Source organism: Mustela erminea, chromosome 6 (genome assembly GCF_009829155.1).
Source record: "Mustela erminea isolate mMusErm1 chromosome 6, mMusErm1.Pri, whole genome shotgun sequence".
In the NCBI taxonomy this organism is placed as follows: domain Eukaryota; kingdom Metazoa; phylum Chordata; class Mammalia; order Carnivora; family Mustelidae; genus Mustela; species Mustela erminea.
Window position 1 is genome coordinate 3,048,281 of NC_045619.1, and position 17,215 is coordinate 3,065,495.

The following is a 17,215-nucleotide window of genomic DNA, read 5'->3' on the forward strand; positions in this document are numbered from 1 at the left end:
GGAACAAACGTGAGGCAGAAGGGAGTGGTGACAGGGAAGGAAACAGAAGAAAGAAAGGGAACCACAGACAAGGGCCTAAGGGCCCCAGGCCGGCAGCGGCACAGCCTCCACCCCAGGTCGCAAGCACCAAAGGGCGTCAGCAAGCCTGCGGCGGACCCCTCGCCGCTGGGCCGACAAGGTGACTCCGAAACATGGGGGACGCCCTGGAGAGGGAGACGAGGAGTGGTGACAGCTGAGGGACGCGTGCAGGCGTCGGCGGGATGCTCTCCGGAGACCACGGGCATCGCCAGCCACAAACAGTCGTGCATGCAACGGTCCGTCTCCCGGTCGCCTAAGAAGAGGCGGACGAGGACGGCAGGACCGTCTCCGCAGGACCCTGACAAACCGTCCCGGAAACAAGCGACCTTTCCCGGGGCCCTGCGGGTTCAGGTGGGCTCGTCGGCCTCCTTGCTCCCCGGGCGGTTCCCCGGGCGAAACAGCGCCCGCAGCGCGAGGCACCGGGGTCTCCCTCAGTCACGCGCACGATGGGGCCCACATGGGAAAAGGTCACTCCTCCGCGAAGGCAACTAAACCCACACTGTGAACCTGCTCCGGCCAGGACAATCGGACAGAACCGCGGAGCCGCGATGCGGAGCAGGGCTGATCTGCCCACAGGCTCTCACCTCCCTCCACGGGGAACCAAGAGGACACGGTCAGTGAGGGAAAACCAACTCCCAGAAGCACAAGGATGAAAGTCACGGCTCGTAGTCTGAAAAGCCAACGGCCGTCCCCACGCTACGTAAGAAACAACGTGACCACTGACACACACAGCCCCGTCTGTTGAACGGGTTCCCCAAACCGACTTGCCCTGTGTTAGGGAGTCTCCCTAAATCTTAATGTCCTGACCTGACCCCACATCGCAGTCTGCTTTGTCCCTGTTCCCCGAGACCCTCTCCTGCAGGGCTGCCAAGCTCGCAGCCCAGCCCTCCCCACTGGGCCCGGAGTGAAGCTGCTGTTCCTGCCCCGGGCACTCACTTTCCCCCACACGCGCCTGGGCTCCCGGCCCCAGCCCCCCGATCCTTTTGCAATCCGGCCACTCAGCATGGCTGGAAAAGGGCCCGGGACACCTGCCCCTCAGAGGGGCTCACTGCTGCCCCCCCCATCCCTGGCTGACGGCGGGTGCCCCGACCCCAGGCAGGCCCCTACAGCTCAGCCAACCAGACCCCAAAGACCTAGACCCCCGAACAGCTGGCCAGAGACCATCCTTTGAGAGTCGGGGAGGGAGCCGCTCGGAGGGGGTCCCACGAGGAAGCACCAGCAGCTGTCCTGCACCTTCCGCGAGTGGAGTCCTCGGGCGGCCACAACCATGGGCCAGGAGGACCACGCCGCTGCCCTCGAACGGCCACGCTCCTGCCTCCACTCGCTCACCAGAGCAGAAGAGGCCCAAGCATCTCACGCGAATTCTCATCAGCGTCGGACCCGAGGAAGGTCCAGCGCCACATCCTGAAATGACTAAAAACCCACAACGGGTAAGAACACGCCGCCTTCCGCACCTGGAGGGGAACATGTGCAAACAGAGCACCGGTAACGACCCACGATCCACACCAGCCTGCCCTCGACGATACCGCCGCTCCTGTCCTCATGGGAACGCTGCGGGCATGTCACCTAAACCGTGAGACAGACGTCCCTCGGCAAGTCCCCGGATCCACGGACGGCCCGGCTCACCGCATCCTTGCCTTCCCACGGGCCGCGGGGCTCCGGGGAACCCGCACGCCGTGTCCACGGTGGCCTCCTGCCAGCGTCCACACCCGGCCCGGCCGCCGCAATCCAGCTCTGCGATCCCCGCCGGAGCCACCTCCCCACGCTCGTCCCAGCCAAGGGGGCCGAAGGGCTGGCCGTGGATTCCCAGGGAGGGCAGGACGCACCAAAAGCAGGCGTGGAGACCTGGCTTAACCAGACAGACAGGTTGGCACAGCCGAGAACGGTGGTTTCCCATCCAGCCTGGGGACGGCAGCCGAATCCGTCCCACAACCTCGACATGCCGCAACGTGGGGGCCTCAGGGACGGTAGGAAAGATCCAGGAAGACAACAGAACAGCACCTGTTGGGGCCTGATCCCCAAATTCCAAAACAAAACAAGATTCCATAAACCGGTTCCCGGAGAAGACAGACCCTCAGCAGCCCCCACGCCGGCACAGCACACTGGCCCAGGCCCAGGGAAGCCTGGCTCCACACACACAGAGGGTCACGGGTGACCCTGCAGGACAGACCGCCTGCAGTGTCCTCCCAGGCCCACGCGTGCCTACGGAAACGGCTGGCTCCGGCCTCCCTGGCGCCACCTCCCCAGTAAGACTCCCAGCCTGGGTCTCAGTGTGGGGAGCTCGGTGGCTACCCGAGTGCTCCCGGCCAGGTCAGGAGGATGAGAGGGAGGGAACCTGCAGATTCATACCCCTGACCCCGCCTCAGAGCACTGCACCTGTGCTCAACGACCCCACTAGCACCCACAAACTGCCTCTGGATAGAGCCGACCCTCCTGATACGGGGGTCAGCTCTCGGAGAGAGGAGGGTACGGGGGTGACCGGCCCCTCTCTCTGGGACAGCAGGCTCACGCTGACCTGCTTTGACCTACTTGGCTCCCGCCCCTTCCCAGCTCCCTGGAGAGCCCATGAAGGGGGCAGAGGAAGAAAAAGAGACAGGAGAGCCGGAGGACCCAGCTGGCCGGCTGGCTACGCACATCACCAACGGTCCCCACCTGCATGGGACAGGGAGGCACCGGCCTGCGCAGCGCGGCTCGAAGGTTCTCCGTGCACCTGCCTCTCCGCCTCGCTCATCCTTGAGGACTGAGAGGACGGTCATCGGGGCAGCTGGGGCTGTGGGGTGGGCATAGGGAGGGGCAGGGGTGTCGAGGCAGGGAGGGGCCCCGACCCTGGCCGAGGGCTGAGCTGCCTGACGGGAGCCTGTGTGCCTCCCAAGGTTCTCCAGTCCGGGACCCCAGCACGTGTGCCACACCCGGACGCCACGGGCACTGCCTCACTTTCGCAGAGCACAGCCAGCTCCTACCCGGGGCTACAAGACGAGGGTCCCCGAGGGGCACCCCTTAATAAAGGCAGACTCAGAGCCCAGGACACTGAGGTCAGAAGGGGCATCCCCCTCCAAGGCACCAAGGCCAGCTTCCCCCACATCACCTCCATGGTTGTTCTGGAAACCCGAGGTACTGGGTTCCCCTCCGCACCTCCCTCCCCAGGACGCGCCACAGAGCCTGTGGGAGCCCGTCCTTCCGGGCCTGGTCCGCCGGCGGCAGCCACAGGTGGGACAGAGCCCCCTTCCCTCGACGTTCCGCCTCAAGACAGCGCCCTCCCAGCCCCATGGCTGCTGTGCTGCCCCTCACTCCTCCAGGGTCATGGCGAGGTGGGGGGGGGTCCAGGCTTTCCGTCCACTCCAGGGAGGCCCCCGCCTCCACCTCCAGCTGACCTGCTCCCAGACTTAGCTGCCCCCTCCCATCCCGGGCCATTTCCACATCGGAGACTCCGGGAAACACCTGTCCCCCCGGGGGTTAACCCCTCAGATGTTCCTCCCGCCCCGCCCCTGCCCCCCAGCACACCTGGTCCCTCACAGCCGTGGGCTTTCATACCTGTCCCGGCTTCCCAGCTTAGAGGCCTGTATCACCCCCCCCCCCCCCCCCCCCCCCCGCCTCCCACCCTCCGGGCCCGCCCAGGCCACTTCTACCGGTCCTTCCGGATTGTCACACAAGGGGGGCGGGGAGGAGGAACACTCCCGGGGCCGCTGTCAGGCCCTGTGGACAGGAGGGTAAGCCAGGGTGGCGGCAGCCCGCGTCAGGTGCCCGAGCGCACGGCTGGCAGAGCGCCACCACACGGGGTCCTCATCAAGGTCCCGGCTTCCGTCTGGGCGGAAAGCTCAAGGGCGTCAGGACGCTGGAAAGAACCGAGGGAACAGAAGACAGGGTCCCGTGTGCGTGAAGGCGGCTCCCGCAACCCGAGGGCTGGGCCTTCTCCGGTTCCGCGCACCTGAAGCCCAGAAGAAGAGAAAGACCCGGCCCCACACGAGTCTCCCCTGGCCCCACACACGCTGCCACGGACACTCGGCCCCACACCTGCCTTCGCACCCAAGGGCACGCACCAAGAGGACGCCGTTGGCACAAATCGCCCTCCTGGTCCCGACACCACGCCGGCAGCAGCCGGGAGCACCTGCTCGTAGCCTCCGGCTCCCCCCGCCGTTCAGGGGGAAAGCGGGGCGGGTGGGAAGCCAGCCGCGGCTCCACAGCCAGAACTCACAAGGACTCTGGAAACATTTCCGCAGAGTTCCCCTTCCTGCTGCTGGGGAGTGAAAGGTTCTGCAAATGAGACAACCGTCAGCAAGGTCTCCTGGTCATCATGCAGACGCACGATTTTCAAGGCTTTGAGAGAACCACGTAGGGGAAATCCATTCTTTTTATGTTTTTGTTAAAATGGCTTCTTTTTTTTTTTTAACAAAACCTACACGGAGAGAGTTCTCATTTAGGTTACGCGAGTGCACCAAAATAATCACACAGTACGGTTTATATCTCCTAATTACACCGAATTTAGGACAAAATACTCGTGTAAGTGATTCTGAAATACTTTATAAATAGGTCACAGTGGGCTCTCCTGGCGGCCAGGGTGTCTGAGGCTCGCACCGCCGCAGAGCCGGCCTGTGTGTGTGGAGGGACCGGCGGCCGCAGGCGGGTCCCCACGCATGGGACACTCAGAATCCAGGGGCTCTCGGGATGGGAGCCCTGCATTGGATCTGGGCGCCCTGCGTCGGATCTGGGCGTCCTGCAGGTGTGGTTCCGTCCCAGCCCCCGCCTGTCACACCCGAATGGGAAAAAGATGCAGAGAGACCAGGAAGCAAGAGAGCTTCCCTGCTGCAGGACTCCGTGCAGACACCTCACCCAGCTGTTTCCGCCCTCGGCAGGGCAGTCAGTTATTTAAAAGGACACACACCTGCCCGACTTGAAGGAAGCTGATCTGTGTACTGAGTCAGCTGGTGGGGGCTGCCGGCCCAGGGCCTGGCCGGGGGACAATGGACTCATGACCCGCATCACCTGCTCCAACACGCCCGAAAGCCCTCGGGCAGGAGAGGGGCCTGCAGCAGTGGGCCGCACCCGACAGACACTTCGTCCCTCGGCCCGCTGTCCCTCGTCCCGCCGCAGCCGCCGCTACCTGCAAAGTGCAGGGGGTGTGGAACCTGGGACAAAGGTACAACTCCGGCAGCACGGGCCTCCTCCAGATTTGGTAAATGCTGGAAAACCGACAGTCCATTTTCTGATGCAGCAGCAAGGGTTTTTTAAGTCTGGCATCAGAGAACGTGAAGATAAAGCGGGATTTTGCAGGGGCGCGCTGGGAAGAGTGAGGACACAGTTCCCTGCCTTGTGGCCTGTGGGCTGGCCACCTGGTTCCCTTTCTGGGACCCCCCGCCTTCTCCACCTGCGTCCCTAAACTAGAAACCTCGGGTCCTCAGCTGTCCCCAGACAGATGCTGCGGGCTCGCCCTCCCAAATGCTCAGACCTAGCCCTACTGGGCCCTGGCCTCCCTCCTGGTCGGTTCTAGCCCCGGCTTTCCCTCCTCCCGGCACCCAGCCAAGCCGCCCCAGCCAGACCCAGCAAGAGCAACCAGCAGACACCCACCAGCTGCAGCCCCAGGTCTGGGACACACACACGGACACACACGGACGGCAACTCAGGCCCAGGAGCACCACCTCCTCAGACATGCGCACTCCCCACCCCCAACCCCGCCTCAGCTCTCTGCCGGAAGACAAGGTATCCCGCAGCAACCCGGGCGACACACAGACAGCAAGAAGGGCCCGCACCAGCCACACTCCAGGCTCAGCCCCTCCTGCCTAGGGGAGGAACCCAGGGCCCTCCACCCCCGAGGCCTGCTCAGGCCCCCATGGCTGACGGAGACATGCCAAGGCCCTGGGTGCCAGTGGCCTCTAGAGTCACCCAGCCTCATATCTCTCTGGTCGTGTGATCTTCTCTGAGACACCTCACCTCTGCGCCAGGCTCACCAGCTGTCACGGGGGCCGTTACGGATAGAGGCCGTGGGTATGAAGCCTGGGCCACCCGCAGAGCCTCCAGGATCACTGTTCCCATCATCGGGCGGCATTTCAGTGTGAGCCTTCCCGAACCTCCCCGCTGTTCTTTCCTTTGTGGTCCTGTGGTCCTGCCCTACCCTCAGCAAGGCTCCTGGCCCTCTCTGTAGGCGGTGACACAGGCTCCAGGGGGAGGGACAGCCCAGATTACGGAGGCCCTGCCCAGTCCACGCCTCTGTTCCAGGGACCGCCCACTGGGCTGGCTTAGCTTGTAGAGGGCAGAGCAAGAGGGAGCTAGACCCTGGGCAGCTGCAGGTCCCTGTCCCCACGCCCCCCAGCTCTGAGCGACAGAGAGCGAGGCCAGGGGGCCCGCAGAGAGCAACGGCACTGAGGCCCTTCCCGATCCAGCGCTCACCGGCCACGGGCAGCAGGCACCTGCACAGCACGGCCAGGCCCAAGCCTGCCCTCAAGGAGCCCACAGTCCTGCGAGAGAGACCCACACCCTCCCATCGTGGTCGGTGGTGGTGGGAGGGCCTGCTGGGGGCTGGCTCGGTGGGTCAGAAAAGAATCTGACACCCCAGCCTTCCCGTGAGGGTTGGGGAGGTGTGGGGAGGCCTGAGGCCCCTGCAGAGTGAGGGGGGGCCCTCATATATACACGCATGAAAGGGGCAAGTCCCCCCAAAAGCAAAGTTTAGCATCCACATAAAGCCCGTACGTGGGTAACTAAGAAGATAACTTCAACCATCTAAAACCCCTAAATGGACCCAAAGGTGTGGCAGGCGGACACAGACAAGGACACAGGCCCTAGGGCAGTGGAGCACCTCAGTTAGCCACTTACCACTGAACCCGTCTGCAAGGTGGGGACGGGGAAGCCCCTCCCAGCTTTGCTGGCTCCCAGCCACCCAGTCACCCTCCCCTGGGGGGCCCTCGGGCAGCTCTCCACGCCCCCAACGCAGACCAGCCCCCCAGCATGCCATCCCTGCTTGGGCCACATAAGGTGGGGTCCCCAGAATCCAAGGCTCCCCACACCCAAGAGGCTTCGGGGCTTTCTCAAAGATGGCAGTGACCCTGCTCGGGGGTAAAGGACGCTAGGACGGGGCTATAGCTCCAGAAGGATTCCTCCCTGGAGCACCAGCTAAGCTGGCCACTGGTCACTGCTCGGGCACCTGCTGTGTGCCCAGCCCCTGCCCCACATGACAGCCCCGCTCTGGTCCCTGCCCCGGGTCAGCAGGAGCTCTGCTTTAGCGGACAGCTCGGTCACCAGCCCCACACACCCTAGCGAAGCCGCGACCCAGGCAAAGGCTTTAGCAGCCACCGGAACAGAGTTCGGGCCACATCTAGGCTCTGCCCAGTCGCCCCTACATCTTGGGATGAGAAAGGCCCAGCCCGTGTGACAGTGGTGTGGGGCTCAGGGGCCTGACGGAGGACCCCAGGGAGAGGAAAGGGCCACTTCAAGAACTCCAGCCTCCCGCTTCCCCACCGTGGGGGCATCGGGACTCTCACGCCCCCAGTGCAGCAGGAGCTACGGAGCTGGGGAAGACCCGGGCTGGGGCTTTTCGAAGAGGAGAAACCCGCTGGGGAGAGGCCGTGGCCCCCCTTCCTGGGCCCCACGCAGCCTGGCCCACCCCACAGACTCCCGGTTCTCCCCAGAACCAGTCGGGCTGCCTCACACAAACGCGAGCAGACCTCAACATCCAGGACGCCCGTCACCCCCCTTCTGGAGGCCGTGCCTCCCGCGCACACCGGGGAGATGCCCAGCGGCCACTGGCGCTGCCCGTCGGTGGGGGGTGGTGATGCCAGGCAGTCCTGAGGATTCCACCCTCCCCCTGCCCTTGCCCCGGTCAGGTTGCTGGGGCCCATCTCCCAGGGCCCCCCAGCAACGGTGCTCAGTGGAGGCTGCAAAGAGCCGCCCGCGCCCCTCCTGACCGGCACCGACCCTTTGCCTCTAGGCTCTCCCACCAGGGGCTCGCCCTTGGACGGCCGGGGCGGGGGCAGGATGGCCCCTCTGGCCTCGCCCCAACCGTGCCAGCGGCTCCACCCAGCCGGGCCGCCCAGGGCTCTCTGGTGGCTGACTCAGCTCACTTCCTCTCCACCCAACGCTCCGCGGCCCCGGCCGCTGGGCAGGCTGGCCTCGGGGACTGGGGAGTGGCGCTCGTTCGGTTCTCCCTTCTGATCCGGCCCTGGGTCCCCGCCGCTGTCCCTCCTCCGCCTCCTCCTCGAGGAACGCCAACCCGCTCGCCGCCCCTCGCACCGCGCGTGCACACGTGCACACACACACAGATGCTCACACCTTCCTTTCACTTCCTCGCGGAGTACGTGTGCTGTGACTCACACATCTGCCCGCATTCCCCAGCACTGGCTCTGAACAAAGTATTCCTTTTCCTCCCGCTGCAGGATGTGCCCAGCAGGCCTGCTGGACGCTCAACCCGTGCGGCAGAGCAGGGCCGGGCCTGGCACGCACGGCTGCCCAGGATATGCTCAGAGGGGCCTTGAGGGGGCGCATGGCCTCAACCCCCCGGAACCAGGGGGCAGTGTCGGTCGGGACAGCTCGGCCCCCGCCGCCCCACCCCACACGGACCCTCACCGTCCTGCTTCTGGGATGCGCGGCCTCGGGCGCGTGAGGCCCTTCACCACCACAAGGCACGCCCACCGCCGCGCGGATTTAGCGGGAACCCGGTGGGTGGCTCGACAGCCTGGTTCTTCTGAGAGAGAGAGTCTGAGTTCGGGGATATTACAGGTTTGTGTGTGTTTCTCACTATTTAAGCTGCTTCAGAGGTTTAAATACCAAACTCCCGGGGTGCCTGGGGGGCTCAGTGGTTAAGCACATCGGGCTCCCTACTCGGCGGGAAGCCTGCTTCTCCCTCTCCCACTCCCCCTGCTTGTGTTCCTGCTCTTGCTGTGTCACATAAATAAATAAAATATTTTTAGAAAAATAAAAATAAGAAAATAAATGCCAAGCTCCCCAGCCAGGGGCCGACACCAACACGTGTCCTCCGGTCTCTGCCACGGAGCGTCCTCGGAGCAGGGGGAGCCCTCCACTCCAAACCACCCCCCCCGGCTCTGGGCAGGAGGACTGAGGCCAGGCCGGCCTTCGCTGGTCCCACCAGGCTCACCCCGGTGGTGCAGCTCGGGCTCCCCTCCAAGCAGACATACGCGCCCTAGACTACAGCTGCCAGGCAGCCACACGGGACAGCCATGACCCCCAAGCGATTCCAGCCGTCCCAGAGCTCCGCTGCCTCCGAAGCTGCCTGTTGCATAGGACCTAGCAGACCCCAAAATGTCAACCCAGATAGAAGGGGCAATGCGGGTGTGGCACAGCAAGGACCTGGGATGGGGATACTCCGTGGGGGCGCCAGGTGAGCAGGGTGACAGGGAGATGGTGGCATGATGGTACCCACCAGGTCCCCAAGGCTCCACTCCCAGGAAGGGCCACTCGGGGACAACAGCACCCCCAGCCCCACAGAGCCCCCGGCCAGTTCCACATGCTTCCTCAGCTCCCCCGCGGACGCAGGCTGGGTGGGAGGGCCAGAGCCCCCCGGGTCCACCACGGGAGCTCACCCACGAGCGAGAAAACAAGGCCAGCTCCTCCTGGAGCCAGACCCCCTGCGTGGGAAAGAGCACGGTGAGGGTGCAGACAGGATGGTGGGCGCGGCACGGCCGCCCACCGTGTGCCCACTCCAAGCGACGGTCCTCATCAGTGCCTCCCTCGCCCACTGTCCCGTCCCGCTCTCTCTCAACACGGGCAGCTGCCCTGCCAGCCTTCTTCCCAGCCTGCCCAGCCGGCTGCTCCCCTCTTCAGAAACCTACCCCGCTGCACTCGGGCCTCCCCAGCCCAGGGACCCCAGCGCCAGCCCCTGCCCACCCCCTCAGGGTGCAGACCGCTACAGCTCCCCAGCTTCAGGGAGCCGGAGCCTTCTCTACCTCCCCGCCCCCTGCCTGGCTCTGAAGCCTCCAGCGGAAGCCCTTCTCCCCGCCAACAGGCCCCACACGTGCCGCAGACAGACCCCACACGGGAATGGAAGCCGACTCGAGCCTCGCTTCTCTCCTTCCCAGAAAGGAAACTGGTCTCTGGGCACAGCGGCTGCTCTGCAGGCGTCACCCCCCGCCCCGCCCGCGCAGGTGTGAGATCGGAGGTGGGAAGCCGCCAGGCCCCGCCAGGATCCTGGTCCAAGATGCAGCGGAGCGCGAGTCTGCTCGCAGGCCTTCTCTTCATGCTGCCGAGGCCAGACCTCTGGGCCATGTTCAAAGTCGGCCCCGCTTTCACATTTCAAAAGCATGCCAAGTCTGTGCCCACCCCGTGGGGCCGGCTGACGGGCACAGCCGGGGGCCCCGTTCTCCCCTTTCTCCCCCCCCACAGGCCACAGGCCTTCTTGCAGACGGGACGCCCCGTGACCCCCCTGGGGCCTGAGCTCTGACAGGGCACCGGGCCCCACCCAGTGAGCGGGAACCGGACACGCACGCTGCGTCCAGGCCCATAAAGCTGCTCCCCTAGGCCAGGATGACAACGGTGACCCCGCTACGCGCGCATACCAGAAAGGAACGATTTTGGAAATGCACAGCCAATAGGGAGCCCGTCTCCCACCGCGGGATAGGGGTTTATTGATCAGGGAGAAGAGGAGGCCGGCGTACCCACGTGGTAAGGAGCAGACTGTATGGTCAGGATGAACTCGCGTGTCACTGAGCACGGTCACAGATGGAGACTCACAGACGTCGTCAGAGGCGCGCAGAGACCCACAGTTAGAGCACTCGAGGGTGGCTCCCGCTCCAGCTGCCGAGGCGGAGAGAACCACGCCCCCAGCAGCAAACGCGCCTGGCGCCCAGACCCCGGGTCCTGACACTGTGCTCCGGCATGGGGAGCAGCCCAGCACGGGGGTGGGGGGGCAGCACGTGACCCCGGGTCTTGACACTGAGCTCCAGCATGGGGAGGGCCCAGTGCAAGGCTCGGGCAGGATGTGACCCCGGGTCCTGACCCCGAGCTCTGGCAGGGGGTGGGCCCAGCGCAGTGCTGGGGCAGGCCGTGACCCCGGGGCTGGACCCCATGCTCTGGCAGGAGCAGCCGACTGCAGGGTTGGGGCAAGACGTGGGCAAGGTGAGCCTAGAGCCACCTGCAGAGCCAGGGAGTGGGACATGCTCACCCCCCACCAGGATGGGGGCCAGAGCCCGAACAAGTCCTCCAACAAGATAAATAACTCAAAACACAGAACGAGACAGGATTCTGCCCTGATACAAGAGAGACGAATACATTAGTAAATGCGGAGAAGACACGAGGCTCCCACACAGAAAAGTTCCCAATAACGAAGAAACATGGCCCCGGAGGGGCTGGGGCAGGACCCCCGTGTGCACATGACCCCCCTGGGTCCGTGCACACAGACCCCCTTCAGAGGGCAGCACGGACGGGGGAGAGAGGAGCTTCACGGAGAAGCCTGACCGACGTGCCCACGACAGCCCTGCGACTGTGGCCGACAAGGTCGACACCTCCGTGGTCAGTGAGGCGGACAGCAGGTGCCCCAATGCAGTGGGAGGAGAGGGCACTGCCCCTGTGGGCTTCCTCCTAACCCTGAGACCCCAGTTCAGCCCCAAGAAAAACATCCAAATTCCAACAGAGGAATTCCAGGTGTCTGAACAAATTCTAACATAGAGGGACCCTATCATTTCCCTAATGCTTCTCAGGCCTGTCAGGGTCATCAGAAAGCAGAAAAGTCTGAGAAACCGTCCCAGCCCAAAGGAACTTCCAGAGCCAGAGCCCAGATGCGGTCCTGAGACAGGAAAAAGATTTTACATTAAAACTAAGGATATCTAAAGCCCGACTTGAGTTAACAACATGTCAACGCTGGTTCACCAATTTTCACACTGTTTCGCACTAACAAGATATTAACACCAGAAGAGCCTGCAGGACCCCTGAGTATGTAGACCTCGGCTGTAGCTGTGTAATTTTCTGTGTATCTAACACCGATCTATGAAATACGGTCTATTAAAAAGCCAACAAACGACGAGCCATGGATGGGACGCGGCGCGGACGGGCCTCCAGGCATCCCGTCACCCACAGCCAGACCAGCCCTGCCCTTGAGCCGCTCCAAAGGACACAGTGAAGTTTCAAAACCAACCAATCGTAGGATAATCATCGAGGGACAGGAACGGTGCGGATGTGGGGGAGAGAGCCTCATGGACCCACCCCCACCCAACCCCCGGCCTGCAACCATTCACCCCACACACACTGTCCCCAAGGAGCCCAGCAGAAAATGAAAAGGAAGGCCCCTGCCCTCCAGCAGCACAGAAGGCAGGTGAGTCAACAGGCAAGCCCGCGCAGGGTGACCAGCACGAGGGCACCGTGGCCCATGAGGTCCTAACCCTGTGGGAAGGGGAAAGCCAGGAAGGCTTCCTGGAGATGATGGGTATGCAAACGGCTTGAGGTCCCTGCACACAGTGGGTAAGCCACAGCGACAGAAGGGGCAGCTGCGGGCTCAGACCCCGGTACCTGGAGAGGCAAGGTGAGCCCACGGAGCCTGTAAGAAAGGCGGCCCAGGGTCCCGTGGTGCCAGGGAAGAAGGCCACGCTTCAGGAAAGGCCCCCACGGCTACACACGGCCACACAGACAGATGAAAGGCCTCCTCTCGGCCAGCGGACCCCACCTCGGAGGCAGGGATGAGGGGTGACCGACTGCGGAGGGACACGGGGTTTCTTTCTGGGGTGACGGAAATGCTCTAAAATCTGATTGTGGTGACGGCTGCACAGTTTCGTGAATATGCTAAAACCCGGTGAATCGCACTCTCAACGGGCGGTTGGCATGACATGCAAACGACGCCTCAATGAAGATATTTTAAAAACAGCCGCCTCTCTGCCTGCAGCGCCCTGCCCCCTCCCTGTGGAAGCCCGCCGCCCCCGGATCCCGCAGCTCCCCCAGCCAGGCTCCCGGGACCCGGAGCACCCCCACCCCAGGGCACAGCCCGGCACCCCAGCCTGTGCCGAGGCCACATTTCACTTCCCCAAGGCTTACAGACTGGGGAGCTGGAGCAGAGAGGGGCAGAAGCGACCCAGGAGTAGCGGGGAGGGGTGGTGTGAGGGGGGCACTTCCCTAACCGGGCTCAGAGGCCGCCCTGGCTGGGGAAGGGAGCAAAGTTGCGCCAGACAGAGGGCTCGGCCAGCCCTGCAGGCGCCTGGGGCAGAAGGGGGCGGAGGGAGGGAGAGAGGGGGCTCAGAATGGAGGCCACTGGGGCACAGGAAGGACTCAGATGTGCCCCCACCTATACTCCACGCTGGCAGGACTCGGGAGGGACTCCTGCCTCCTCACGCCACGTGCTCACCCCAGACACCCCCAAGCCCCTGCTGCCCACAGGGGGACGGGCTAGAAGCAGAGTGCTTTCCACTGATGGCGGGAACCTGCCCGAGAGAGGGGAGCTGTCCCCCCCCCCACCTCTGGGGCCCTTGACGGTGCCCAGCACACTGGGTTTCTCTTCCCCACAGATTAACCTGGCTCTGGTGGCACAGAGGAGTTCGGGTAGCGCCCCCTCCCCATCTCTCATTCCAGAGGCACAGGTAACAACTCACCGACCACGGTGCTTGACGGTTTCCAAGCACCCTCACTTCAGAGAGGAGAAATAGGGCCCCTGGTGTCCCCTATCTTTCTTCCCAAATCTGGGGCTGAGCCCTGAGACAGCCAGAAGCCCTGACTCCAACCACAGCCAGCAAACACCAGCCCGTGCTGGGGACGACGAGCACCTGCCCACTGGCCACCATCTGCCCCCGCCCCTCCTCCTTGGAGAAGCCGGCGGCCCATTCTATGAATGGCAGAATGCTCTCAAACCTCTGGTTTCTGTATACGACACCAAGACCCTTGTTTACAGGTGACCAAACCCAGGCCCAGAGAGGTTAAACGTCTTGCCCAAGAACACACAGCAGCAAGATCAAGTTTTCTGCACCTCACCTCCCTGCTACAGGTTAGGAACAGAGACCGGTCCAAAGCTGACTGCCGCTCACCAGCCTGTGGCCTCAGGGAGATTACTCTTCTGAGAGGAGCTGCCTCATCTGTGCGGCGGAGCTAGTAACAGTACCCACCTCCGGTTACAAAGACCAATCCTACAAAGCGCTCAGAGGGCCGGCAGGCCTGGGGTCCGGGACGCCCTCGCTACTGCCGCGTGCTAGATGGCAGAAAGCCTTCCCACCACGACTCTCGACCGATCGCTCACACGGCTCTCACGGACCCCCAGAAACGTAACTGGACTTGCCACAGGGGCTATCAGGGAGGCGGTGAGGTCGGGAGCCTTGCAGCCAGGTTCCAATCCCAGCCCTGCGACTTATCTAAATGGGGGCACAGGCCAACCCACCTCTCTGTGCCTCAGTTTCTCCCACTGGGGCAGAAGGGGGACAGTGCGTGGAGAACACCTGTCCCACACCTGATGTCCCACGCTGGTCTCAGTGCTTTCTGTCACTGTTCGCAGAGTTTCTGTGAATGGCCAGTACTCCCTGTCTTCCAGGGTGACCACAGGGGACTTCAGGCACATGCCTCAAACACGATCGCAACCCCGTCAGAACTCAGACGCCAAACAATGTCAACAACAGCCCTCAGGAGGGGCCAGTCATCAGTGCAGAAGGAGGGGCCCAAAGTCTCCCCGCGGCCCCTCCGTGCGGGCCGCACGCAGACACCAGAGGAAGGAACGCGGTTTTCTCGAATCAGGGAACCCTCCCCTGGCTCCACCTCTGTAAGGAAAGTCTGAGCGACCTCCCCTGAAGTTCTCAAGTTACCCGATTACATTTCTTGACCTCGCCAGCCGGCCGACTCCCAACCTGGGGCAGGGCTGTGCCTCCCACCGCTGGTCCCTCAACCACCATCATCTTCAGCGACCCGGGTCTCCTCCTGCGCCCGCCAGCCACACCGGACTCTCAGGGACTTGAACTCTTACCCCTCTGCGTGGGGTATTTTCGAGATTCTGCCCAGGATGAAGACCCAGCGAAAGTCCCCACCGCCATGCTGCCGGAGGGCCACGGAAGAAACCAGCGCGAAACCACCGCAGGGCCACAGAGCCCCCAAGTCCGCTTCCAGCCCCCCCACCCCAGAGGCCTTCCTCCAGGCACCTGGGGAGTGGACACATTCTCCTGGAGCGGCTTCCCACCGGCGCCCTGTCTGGGCTGAGCACACAGACGCCACCTCCCCAGCAAGTGCAGCTGTATCCCTCCCACTACTCACCTCCACAGCCCACGTCTCATCTCCCCAAGTCCGCCGGGACGCCCCAAACCCCAGCGCAGTCAGAGCTCCCACGGGGCGGCAAGCGCGCCCGGAAATGGTCTCCCGTGCTCGGGGCGACAGGTGCCGCAGCCGCGGGAAGCGAGGCAGGCAGAAGCTCAGAGAAGGGGTCGCCGGGCCACACCGCCGGCCACCGGTGTCTTCCTTCCCAGCTAGTACACGCTTTGTGCTGAGAGGGGCTCCAGAAATGCTCAGCACGGCCGCCAGGCGGGACCCCATCCCGACACACAATAGAGGCCGGACATCAGAGGTGAGGGGCGCCAGAAGGGCCGCCCCCGCAGAGGAGCCGCTGGCTGGAGCCCAGACCGCGCCAGGACGGGGACTCCATTCCCTCACAGGCTCGTGTGGCTCCAGCCCCCGGAGGGAAACAGCCCAACCACGACACCGGGGGAGCTGAAAGGGGTCCGACCACTGGGGCCCATGAGGTGACGGGGTGCCGAGGGCATGGCCACCAACACAGGCCACACCACGGACGCGTCAAGGGAGCCCCTCTGTTCGCCGATGACACGGATGCCACCAAGAGCGGCCCGGGGCTGGGGCTGGCATCTGTCACATCTGGAACGTCGCTGTGACACACAGAGGACGGGCTGCAGGCTCACAGCCTCTCCTGGCAACAGGGTTCACTGGGCTCTAACAGCTCTGTTTCATTGTGCCTGAACCGCGATTCTATTCTGTTCTGTCGTAGAGCAGAAATGGTGATTCAGGAAAAACAGGCCTGATTTTCCCCTCGTTTCCAGCTGGTGAAGGTGAGGCCCAGGGAGCACAGGGACTGCCGGTCACCGGGCGCGGCCAACCACTGGTCTCCTGACACCCGCTCCTGGCTGGACTGACAGATAAAAGGGCACTGAGGGGAGCCTTGCGGGCTGGCAGTCTGGAGAGAGACCACCTGGTTCCTCCTCCATGAGGGGTCCCTCGGCCACCTCCGGAGAAACCCAGAATAAACAGGTTGCCAGGGCCAGAGCCCAGCCAACCACAAGTTTAAGACTTTCCCAGTTTCCAGGAAATGCCTTTCCCGAGTGCAAACACACAGACATCACAAGGACAGGCCCTGCCCGTCCACAGGCCGCACCACGGGGACAGCCACACCCCACACCTCATCAGCCAGGGCAGCGGAGGGGGAAGAAGAGCAGAGGCCCCACGGACCCCCACCTCCCAGCCCCCGGGACCGAGGTGGCACCCCCAGCCCCCGCCATGAGTCCAGCACTGTCCAGACTGCGGAGGTTCAAGGCCCCTGCCCTGCAGTCACAAAGTGCTCCAGAAGGACCAGCACCATGCCCAGGACAGGGAGAAGGCCAGCCAAGCCAAGCCCCCTACCTGGGCCACGCAGAGGGTTTTTGAGGGTCTGCAAGTAGGAAGGTGGGACAGGGTTCTTTAGGTCCCCAACCCAAGGAATCCCAGCTAACAACGGTGGGATGTACTTCCCTCCCAGCACAGGGCAGGGGCGAGAGCCGGAACACACTCACCCAGGGGGATGATGTGTGCTCAAATGTGCCCGGGACACAAGTGGGGCAATCAGGGAAACTGGCTGCCCGGGGGGCAGAGGGCACTGCCAGCCTCGCCAGGGTGTTCTGATCTCTGCCCTGGGTGTGCCTGGCCAGCAGGTGGCTTGCAACACCTCCTCTAATACTTGTATCAGCCCCCTCTCCCTTTACTGCTGGGGAAAATGAGGACCCGGAGGTGCAATGCCTTCCTGCCCAAGGTCACAGGGCATGTGCACCAGAGGCAAGTCTCCCAAGTTGTCTCTTAACTAGTGCATAGCCCTGCCCCCGCCCACCCTGCCAGGCCCAGACTTAAAACAACCTCCAGAGCTGGGCCACTATGGGGCCTGGGACCCAACGGCCATGAGTTTTGTGTGCGGGAAATTTCCTCCGCAGAAAGGTATTTCCTCCGCAGCCTGCATAGGGAAGGGAAGGAAAGATTCCCATCCTGCAAA

The 17,215-nt window shown here is 63.7% G+C and overlaps 1 protein-coding gene across 3 annotated transcripts in view; it reads right to left on the minus strand.

Annotated features, from left to right (window-relative positions):
• The window catches only part of GRAMD4 (GRAM domain containing 4), a 73,572-nt gene that overhangs the window by 54,736 nt on the left and 1,621 nt on the right, over nucleotides 1-17,215 (minus strand). The window contains exon 1 of one of the 3 annotated variants that reach the window (XM_032345898.1): nucleotides 6,004-6,023. The exons of the other annotated variants lie outside the window; for them this stretch is intronic. The gene's annotated coding sequence lies outside the window, so the exon portion shown is untranslated. Of the gene's footprint in view, nucleotides 1-6,003; nucleotides 6,024-17,215 lie in introns of those variants that run through there. 3 annotated transcript variants of the gene reach the window in all.